The sequence below is a fragment of the Vollenhovia emeryi genome, unplaced genomic scaffold (genome assembly GCF_000949405.1).
Source record: "Vollenhovia emeryi isolate VEMERY1.0 unplaced genomic scaffold, V.emery_V1.0 DF939273.1, whole genome shotgun sequence".
NCBI lineage: Eukaryota > Metazoa > Arthropoda > Insecta > Hymenoptera > Formicidae > Vollenhovia > Vollenhovia emeryi.
This window is the reverse complement of record NW_011967093.1, coordinates 62859-74427: the sequence shown is the minus strand read 5'-3', so window position 1 is coordinate 74427 and position 11569 is coordinate 62859.

Below are 11569 nucleotides of genomic sequence, written 5' to 3'. Positions count from 1 at the left end.
AAAAATAAAGAAGTTGAACATTTGCACATTGCTTCATCATCCTGCCAAGTTCTTGTTTCAATTTTAAAGATGCAAATTGGAAATTTGCACATTGCTTCGCCTCATTATCTGGGTAAGTTGTTTTTTTGCTTCTTTATAGAGGAAGCTTTGTGAGTTAAGATGCAAATTGTATTATACATTGTTTCCTTAGAATTTTAATTCGCGCGCTAATTGTAAGCTTCCTCTATGAGGAAGCCAGAAACCCGCCTGTGCTGCGGAGGAGAATCAGAAACTTGCTTATGGGTTCCTCACAGAGAACCTTTGGGAAAATTTACTTTAAATGAAAGTAAAGTTTTTAAAAGTAACCTTTCACAAATCTAAGAGTTTACTTAAAATTTTTTAGAGTAATTTTGGACACTTAAAGTAATTAGTTTTAGATAGCCAAGCCTGTTGAAATTCCCGCTAGAGGGCCGCGTGGCATAGCACTTTCTCGTAAGAAGAAAACCGCACGTGGTATTATAAATTATATCACATACTTTTCACAAAATTCGTAATTTTCTTTGAAATTCTTAAAGTAAGTTTCAAGTATACCTTAAATAAAAGTTTAAAATGTCCAAATTTACATTTCATATTTTTTATTTTTCTAAAGGAAAATTTTAAGGTTTTCTAAGGTATATTTTCCCAAGGGGGAGCTTTTTGTGCGCGAATCAAAATTCTAAGGAGGCAATTTGGTTTTATTTGTCACCAAGATGGATTTCTCTGCAGCACCAAACAATTGTTACCGCAGCGGTTACCAGCGACATTTGTTTGCTCTCGTATCAAGTACATAGTAGCAGTAATAATCTGAAATAAGTAAGATATCTTTCTTCCTATAGATATGTTAAAATAAACGGCATTCTCCTTATTGTTAGCTAATGCCGATACTTGTTGAATGAATGGAGACGATACAATCGCCTCCTCCGACTGTGGTGTAGTCTGACAATCGTACACGTGCACGTATCGCCAGGACGACACGGGAAACTGCGCGCGAGTATCGTCGTTACAAGCTTTCGTTTCTCATACGCGGCACGAGGTAAATCACGCCGACCAGCTAGTCGCGCAACGATTGAAAACGGACCATGCCGTGTGCATTCTCGCATGCCGTATCGCCCGTGCCGTATGCGGTCGGCGGCGACCTAAAACCCGGCAAATTGAACGAACGAGTCTTAATCGCGGATCTGTCGCAGCGAAAACCGTCGCCGTCATTGATTCTACCGCACCGAGGTGTTATCGCGGTTCGTTAGTGAAGATTCGAGTGCGGTCCGAGCGATACGCCAACCCTCTTTCGAGCAGCCGTGTGTCTTTTACAGAGTTTAGAAGCCGAGGTAGCGAGAGAGCGGCTTAGATGCAACTTAATTTAATTTAATTTATTGTTGCAAAAGTGAGATACAGCGAAGAGAAGTAACATTGAGAGATCGAAAGCAAAAGGTGAGGCGCCAGCAGAAAGTTGTTACAAAGTCTACCCGCTAGAAATGAGTATAAAATAGGTCACTTTCTTATCAACTAATTAAAAAAATACACGGAAAAAATAATGTTTCATCAACAATATCAGTGCAATTGAAACAACCTCGGTAGAGGAAAGTCCTCTACTATGAGATAGCGAGTTTTCAACATCCAAATTTAATCACAAATTTTCTTTTCGCATTTCGATTACACGATCTAACAATGAATTTTCCAGTAAACAGATTTCGCTCAAAGGGCAATAAAGTGGTGGAACTAACAAATGAAGTATTAATTTCACAGAAATCCCCGCTATCTCGTATTAGGAGCCTATCTCATAATAGGTGATTTTTCTCTGTAAAGAATAAAAACCTCAGACATTCGTCTCGATAATCTGGATACTTAGTTCAACACAATTGAGTGAATTATTTATGCTTGTGGCAACCCGTGACATTAACGTTTATTCAAGCAATTTTTTTTTTAATCCAACAGCATTTTTTTTCGTCTACATATAATCGTGTAAGGGTAAAACGTTCGCTTCGCGTAACGATATCATTTCATCCATTTGAGTAGATTATTCCTAAAGGAGAAATTTTAATAATTCACATTTCGTAAATAATTTCGCTGAGCAGCGAGAAAATTTGTAAATTAAAATCCGATTCGATCCCTGGACTTAATAATTCAGTGACATTTTACAAAATGTCACTGAATTATTTGATGATTATTCCGGGTGCCGTTTATTTCATTCGCCGTCGCTAGGCTCTCGATTTCTCCGCCGTACCTTCGCGTACGATCGTTCCTTATCGTCCGTAGGATTAACAAATGATCGCGCGTTTCCCCGAGACAGGCCGCTCGTCGTCCGATCGCGATCGTTTCGACGTTAAACGCGCGAAAGCCGCGGCTTCTACGACGCTTCTCTCGCCCGACGACCGCAGAAAAGGCGGAAATGTATATGTGCCGCCTTGCGGCGCAAGCAAATTATTATCCTCCGTATTGTCCGCCTCTTATCCGTTGATTCCTATCTACCGTGGTGCTCGTCTCACCGACGTAAGAATGAAAATCTAAATTATACACCGAGAGAAAGACGAACGACTGAAGGAAATTTATTACATAACTGTCGATAATGATTCAATATTATTTTAGAATAGCCCTCCGAACGGAGATGCAATTAATCTTGACGCAGAAAAGAGAAATAGGCATTTCACTTTCTCCGATTTATCAAAGTTCGGTCGGATCTTTGATAAATTGCGTGTATCAAGCCAAATTTTACCGTCAATTACTTTAGACGCACATTTGGTTACGGCACACAGCTACTTCTCCTCTTTTTCTCCCGCTCCTGTCTCTCGCTCCTTTTTTTTTGAATCGTTTGCGCCGGTCGTTAGTTACCTCTAGCCGCATGCATTATGTATCTCTCTTTTTTCCCCGCCGATCTTATAATTAGAGTAATTCCCGGTTAACGAGCGATCAAAGGAGTAGTACAAGTGGCTACACGCTCACAGCGACTATTATCGCGTTATTTTCTTCTATTTTCGAACGGTGCCGCGGGCAACTGTGTGTTTACTTTCACTTACAATGACGTATTGCGCTTATTTATCTCCGCGGTTGTCATTGTTCTTAATAACACGGTAATGGAATTAAACTTAATCATCATGCCGCTGCGGTAATAAGCACTTCGTGCACGTGAAATACGCCACGTAGCCATGATATGGCGATCGTTTGAATCGAGATAATTGGCATTTATATATATTTTTCCTTCTTTTAATCCGTCGCGTTCAGTATCCTCTAATTAATTTTCTATTTAATAAATACCGAGATGTATATTAAACGAGATATCGCGCTCGACGTTCGTTTCAATATTATTAGAACGTTGGCACACAGACGGAATACTCCACGATTTGGAGATACGGAAGCACCTTGAATGATTATATAAGCGTTACCGAGCACGTGTAAATATTCCGAGGGATAGCCGGGTAATATCCGGTGCGCCTAGGAGGGCCATGTGGTGGAATTAAAAGGAGCTCGGGGGGAACAGATTGGCCGACGCTGGTCCGAAGGTAATGGCCGGCTAAACGGTGGCGGCGCCTTGATATGCAAACGCTGGAATTTCCGTGAGCGGCGTGGCGCGATCGTGCTCGCAGGACACGAAACGATTGCACCGCGGAAAAGGGCGGAAGGGAGCGACGGACAGGGAGGAGGAAACGATGCGTTCCCGTCGGAATGCCGTGCGCAAGCGGGAGGTGAAGAGAAAGGAGAAAGAGCTATCTCGGTAATAGCGTCCGTTTACATCGTCCCTTTAGCGTCCGGCGTTTCGCGTAGGGCATTTGTCTTCGACCCTCGGTGGAGAAGGATCCGCGCGGTCGCTTCGCGAGATCGCTTTGATCCCCGTCCGCTCGCGCGAGAGTCGCGGGATTTTGCCGGAATGCGCTTTTTCCGTTTTCGCAGATAAAGTCGCTGGGATGCCGATTAGTCGGCATCGAATTCCACCTGGATGAATATTTTGCGATAGACGAAGGAAAGTTAAATCGTCATTAGTCTCAAACGTGACGTCGTGTATTTTATGCAAGATTCATGTCTGTTTTTCATTAGCTAGGTGTATGGACAAAATGGTTGCGACATTTTTTTTTAACGAGTTTAGGAACGCGCAGTTAGATTCAGGGGGTCAATTCTGCATCTCACAATATTGTCAAAGTGTTAAGGGGATGCTGGAGTGATCCTGCACTGTGTTATAATATACAAATTATGTGGCTTTTGTGTACAGACCGACAATGTTTTAATATTCGGACTAAATCAGAGAACAGCATGGTATCGTTGAAATTAAGTTTAGAAGTCTAACAAAAATCTACTCACTGGAACAAATAGTTATATTCTAGGAGCGAAAGGTGCAAAAAGTGCAGACGCATCCCCAGCACCCCCTTAATTCACGTGCGATCGCCTGAACAACTTGACTGTAGCCCGCCTAGGATACCGAGATCTCACTCATTGTCAGCTGCCGCATTCTTCCGCGTGATCACTTTGTTTCACGCGAGGCGGCAAAAAGCCCGCGCCTAATCTCGCGGCGGCGCGAGCGAGAAAAAAGGATCGCGCGGGACCGGGGAAACGACCCGCGGCGACTTTTCGGAATGCATCGGCTCGCGGGACGCATTCAAATCGCTCCGTCGCTTCGTTTCGCGTTTACCGCCGCATCGGATTGACGTTGAAGGATGACACGTTCTTCGGCGGGCCCGCGCGCATCGTGGGACCGGTCCACCCCGGAATCGGGAGACAGACCTCGTGACGCAAAGCGCGACAGCAGTGGTAAAAGAATTTTTCGTTTGCCGTTAGAATGCGTACGTGTAAATTCACGTATATCTTTTCTGATTTTTTTATAATAGAGCTCGCTTTGTTTCGAACAGAGGATACCGAGGGAAATTTACGTCAAAATAATAAAGTTTCGATCGTGAGAGATATTGAGACATATACGAGAAATCTAAAAGTGACAAAATGAAATTAAAAAAAGATTGGACAAGGACTAAAGCACTGTTGACATTTTCGTCGCCAGTTTCTAGCAGTTTCACTGCTGGAATTTAGTAGAGGAAAGTCTCCTATTACGAGATAGATTATGTGATAGTAGGCTTTCAACATCTAAATTTAATCGCAAATCTTTTTGGCAACTTTACACGACCCAACCAACTTCCCATTAAACACATTGCACTTCAAAAGCAATAAATTCGTGGTAGAACCAACATCCCCGCCATCTCATATTAGGAGCTTGTGTCATAATAGGGGATATTTCTATAATTATGGAACGACATCGCGCGAGATGCATCTGAGCGACGTTGGAGTATGCCCGAAATCTGTCCAAATGAAATTTCTCTAAACCGTAATAGGTTTTCTGATAGAAAAATGTCTCAAATATTGTGAAATTATTGCATCATCCAAAACGAAGAAATTTCACAATGATTTCATTAAGATAATTCGCCAAACCCAGCGGTTTTGTAGGAATAAAATGTCTAGATGGTATTTGCCCAAAATTTGATAATCTCAATTTAGGGGATAAATCATGCACAATTATTTCGACATGTAGAAGCACAATTGCCCAGCAACACAGTTTCGTGTAATAAATGTTTAAAAAAGATTTAGCGTGGGGCGTATTTAGCGCTGGGCCTGTTTGAATCTCGTCTCACGCGAAGTTTACGAGTATAAAACGCCTCGTAGCGGCAGCTCGCCGTAACACGACAGCAATTTAATTGTGTAAATATTTTGCCAAAATAATTCGCCAAAACGCAGCCGTGCTGATATACTTTTTAGAAATACATTGTACAAATATTTCTGCATATAATCTCATACAGCACAGCAAGGTTTCAACAACGTTCCAGCCATAATTTACCGCAAGATTGCAACATTGCCTAAACGCTGCGAAATGTTGCTGCAACGCTGCTGCAATCTTGCAGCAACGGTAAAATGTCCGCCTCCAGAAATATTACAATGTAATATTACAGCAACATAGCAATATAATGCATGCATAATATATGCTTTCTCGAAGCGCGGTGTGCTTCACTTTTCTTTTAAATTCATAGTACTTAAATGAAGATTTGCAATTTCGAAATATACATTTGTATACACCAACTATTGAGGTAAAATCTCTAATTTTAGTAATTAGAATTTAAGTAACAACGATTTCCGTTTCGAAACATTTTCTCGATTGAACAAAATTAATCGTCAATTTAATCAATGCCAATAAGTCCGCGGATTGATATACAAAACGTAGTAACAGTCACGGAACATAGTAATGTAAAATATTAAGTACGGAATTTTCCATTTCGTAGGCGGGACAACGAATTCTTAAAGTTTTTTTTGTCGTTTTTCACTCGGCGCGGTATCGTACGACGTTACGCGGGCCAATGTTTACCTGAAGGTCGCCGCGCTCTCACTCGCTCGCCGAACGTCGTGCCGGCAGGCAGTGTCGAGAGTCGCTCCGTGCGTAGCATTACTTTTGCGTTATCGGTTTCTAAGACTCGATCACGATGAATGCAGGGATAAAACACAATTGATTTGCACACCTTTATTAGTAACAATTAACGTTCCTCGATTAATTATTAAGTTTCTACAACTTGTAATGAGAAACGAATTGCATGTTGAGGCGACGGCTCTTCATCAACGTATAGATATTTCACGAGACTAACTCATCTAAATTATAAATGTAAACCGTGGTATTTTGTCGCGGTTACATCTCGTTTACGCACCACGCTTTTAATTATCTATCCATTTCGTTTCGAGGATTAGATTAAATGACGAAGATTGTAAAATATCGTTTCGTTACGGACTAATAACTACTTCTTTACCGCAGATTATGCTTCCGATGCTTGTGTTGCCTTTTATATCGCCAATTCAAAAGTGATTTATCCATTCTTCCGAATCAAAAATGCAAGTTGCTAATTTGAGTAATTTGTATGATAGAAAGTCACGCAATACCTATTTGTTAATGGCATTTCGTGCATTTCTCGGTATTTCACATCGCGTACGGGAGTGCCGGAAATTTCGCGCGATCGATGATTTTCGCGAGTGAGTGTCATGTGAGTGCAACGAGGAAATCTGAGAGGAGGAGGAGGCCTGTGAGGCATCGGGCAACGGCGGAAATATCGTAAGGTGTCTTATATTTTTATTTATTTGCTACTTGTGCAAAATAAAACATCTGTTTTCTGTTTTTTTTATTTAGTCAAATGATTCGAACGAGAATTCGAATAAGTGTTAGAGACAAAACCATACGTAGAAAATTTTGTCAGTTTATATTTAAAAGGAAGACTTCAGCATTCTATATAGTTATTTTAATAAATGCCTATTTTTTTAAATATAAAATATAAAGTATATTTGATACAATAATTTCAATTTTACATGGTTAGTCTATAATCATATGCATATTTGTATTGTTACAGTTTAACATATAATATACCTAGTTGACGATGTACAACTGTGCTGTTGCGAGTCGTATCAGTGAGTGAAAAATTACTTTTTATTTTAAATTGACGTTGCGCATACAATTACTTCTCTTTGCATGTATACAAATTCTTAAAAATATACAATGCTCGACTACAAACTGCGCGTGCGAAGCGCGCGTTTTGTCATTTCTAGTTTTGGCCAAAAAATAGTTATGTATGTACATACATACAAACGTTCCACTTTGAATCGGCTTCACGGAAACGAGGCCTCAACTGTTCGATATTAACAACATTCACGCCGGTAACTTTTTTAGAAAGGGACATGTGAATTCACATACCGTTTTTCCACCTGTCCAGTGCGCCGTTTTCTTTATACGCGCGTCGCTCCACCTCCCGCTCATCGATCGATTTTCTTAAATGCCTTCCGAGTCCGGCCTACCGTATTCTGCATCCTCATTCGCTCAGACGTGTAAATTAATTACTCGATAACTATTGTTACTTTTGTACCGCGGCACATGATATTTCTCCTTAGTTTAACCCAATCTACCACTATTTTCAAGTTGGCTACTTTTGCGTCAGACACCCTGTATACCTAGTTGACGATGTACAACTGTGCTGTTGCGAGTCGTATCAGTGAGTGAAAAATTACTTTTTATTTTAAATTAACGTTGCGCACACTATTACTTCTCTTTGCATGTATACAAATTCTTAAAAACATACAATGCTGAACTACAAACTGCGCGCGCGAAGCGCACGTTTTGTCATTTCTAGTAAACTATAAAAGTTACATGAGGAAACAATATACATATTACAAACATAATTGTATCAATATTTTAAAATAATATTGCTACAACATTACTAAAGTAATATTGTAAAATAAAGTCTCTGCAATATCTATATGTACCATTACACTGCAAGATGCAATGTTGCAATCTTGCGGCAATGTTGTTGCAAGCTTTTGTGTTGTATGGGATGTTCAAAATATGTACGCATAATTCTAGCATTCCAAGTTTCATCCAGACTTCGTCACATAATTTACTAAATATTTTCCTATCTGAGTTGCAATCCGTTCTGCGCTCCGTTGCACGTTCGGAGACCGAGGAAGGAGTAAGGAGGCGAATCGGGAGGACACTCGCGCGGCAACGGCCGGGAACCTGCAGGGGGGATTGATGAAAGAGCGCGACTTATGCATACCGTGTAAGTGAGGCGCATGAATAATTCATTCTAATAAAATAATGCAGCCCGTCCGAGAGCTCCAGTCACCGGCGACTGCGACCGAACGCAAAAACGTTACAGGATTGCGGCAGACCTTTTGAAGAATAGATCCGTTTCCGAATCGCGAATTGATAACCTTTCTCGCGAGCGCTCCCGTGTAAACCGAGAATGTATCGAGTTGCGTCATTCGCGCGCACTACGACAGTATTCCGAATTGCTGTTTACTTTCATAAGCTGCAAGTGCCATTTGAAAAGTTCTCGGAAGGAAATACGAATGGCGCAATAGATGTCGTGTGTTAAATGGAAAATTTCAACTTTTCTGCACTGTAAAATTTAGCTCAATGAGTAGTCGCCGCTATTCCTACTCAATATGCCGTTAATTAAACAATGGAGTTAAAATAGTCTGTAAAATGGGTTGAATAAAAAATATAGTTGTTTTTAACTACAATTTGTGTTAAAATAATAAATTTTAATACACATGATAGTTAAAAGTAACAACATATCGAGTAGGAGCAGTGGCGACTACTCATTGAATCAAATTTGATTCATTAACTCACTGCGAAGTTAACAATGAATACTATAAAGTGTATAAAGTCCCAGCCTATAAAGTGTATAAAATCCCAGTTCGTTTCATCAAATAGATTAATTTCTTTATAGATCTTTAAACGAAACGTATCTGCGTGATTTTTGAGAAATGAATAGACTCGAGGTGTGTGTCGCGATCATTTTGTAAAGAAGGGCTTGTCGGCAAAAGATGTTCGTGTACACGGAAAAAATGCTGTTGAATTAAAAAAATAAAATTGCTTGAATTAAACGTTCACGGGCTGCCATAAACATAAATAATTCACTCGATTGTATTTGCTTTGGATTTTAATTTTAAACATTGAACCAAGTATCCAGATTATTAAGACAACTGTCTGATGTTTTTCATTCATTAATACCGATGTTGCTTCCACCATTTTATTTCAATCACACTGATCTTGTTGATACAACGTTATTTTTTTCCGTGGTACAAAAAAAAGTACGTCTTTAAGTAAGCCTTTTGCGCCAAACCTCGAGTTTATTCGTTCCTCAAAAATGACGCAGATATGCTCGTTCGAAGATTTATATAAAATAAACTACGTGCTCGATGGAACAAGTTGGGACTTTACGCGTGTTTCATAGGGGTCGAAATTTTCCATTTAATGTGCGACTTCAATTGTGCGAGTCACTTGCGTCTCGTTCCGAGAACTTTTCAAATGTCCTCGTGAATTCCGATAAATGTAGTCGTGAAGAAATGTTTGTCGAAAACGGCAATGAGAGAGATTTTTCGAGCCGCGAATTACGACTCTTGTTTCCTGCCTACCGACGGGATCGCAACGATAAAGTTTTATACCCGGTGCTTTTGCGGAATACAAGAGGAAAGACGAGGCGACCGGCACATCGTTTACGTTCAGAGTTACGTCGCAGCGAAATAATCCGCCGGGCGAGAAGAAGAGGGCGAGCGTGGGTGGAAAAAGAGAGCGGGGTAAGAGAACTTTGAAGAGACGATAATTGCGGTAAATCAGCGAGGACAAGTAACGGCCGGCCGTGCGACCGTGATTATTCGTATCGTAAGGTAAGTTTTGAGCCGCGCAAGATCCGAATTAAAATAGAAAACTAATAAAAGATATTAATTTTGATTCGCACGTTATCGAGGAAATGGAAAGACGAGGACGAGTAAAATTAATCGCGAAGAGGATGTCTCGCGATCGAAGCCGTTCGATTTGCGCTTAGAGGCGCGCGCGCAAATTGAATTTAGACGTTCGGCTGAGAGGGTGCCCAGGCACTTGCCGCAGGTGTCGCAAAGTGAATCGGAACAAACAAGCTGCGAGAGCGAATGCCGAAATAGCTGGGGGACTCCATTTTCCGGAGTCACAGTCTCGCCGTGTATAGATTCTCATCCCCTCGCACCTCGGCGTCAGAAAATAGAATCGTTGCTTGGTAAATCGGAAACTGTTTCGTCGTCCAAGCTTGGAGCTCCGTCATGTCGCATCTTCTCCCGCGATACGACGAGCGCGAGGGTGGGACGTTTGGGAAATGTTGATGTAAATTTATAAGAGCTCGCAAAAGATTGCGCAGCTGACAAAGAATTATACATACGGAGCCCCTAATAATTTCCTACCCTGCGACCGATATCGCAATCTCTCCCGCAAATCTCGCGCGATCGATCGTGCCGATCGTCGGGGGTGAGTATTACAGGGCGCCCCCGGTATAAGGGGGATAACCTATCCCATTTTCGCAGTTGGATTTGCCGTAAAGATTTTTATCCCACGTGCGACGTCGGTCGGAAGAAAATAGAATCGTCGCCGCTTTCGAATCGGCCGAATTGCCGACGCTTTCAATTCGCGCGACACGCGAGGGCGAATCGGGAAGGCGGCGATCGGGAGGGACGGGAGAAAAGAGGAGGTCCGCGTCGGCGAGAAAAAGGGTCCGAGGGTGATACGGCGCGGGATGTCCGCTTGGGGAGACATTCAATCGTTTGGCGGCAAACGCCTTCAAGATGGCGGGTTTGGTCCGATCGGCTCTAATCGCGGCGGAGCGCGGGTACGTGATAGCGGACGAGTTGCTCGGCCGCGATTTATGGATTCCTTGGGACGTCCTCCCGTGAAATTGTCTTGTTTATCGGGACCCGGTCTTAGAGTTCCTGGAGGACCTCGCGAAGAATCGATCTTCCGGAGGATCCCGCCGCCACGTTTCCCCGAGAAAATTCCGGGAGATTGCACCTTAAAAACGTCTAGAGCGCATCGTAAGGAAGAAGCGACGGACAATTCGGAAACTTGGTGCCGTCGCGAAAAAATTAATGGCACAATTTTCGAACGTGTACGCGTGTAAAATGAAAAATTTTCGGATTAAGACACTTGTAAATTGTCGAACGATTCCTGCCATTTCCTCGTCAAACTATCGCATTTAAATCCCCCTTTGCCCGCAATCATAAATAGACTATGATCTCATCCGAATTC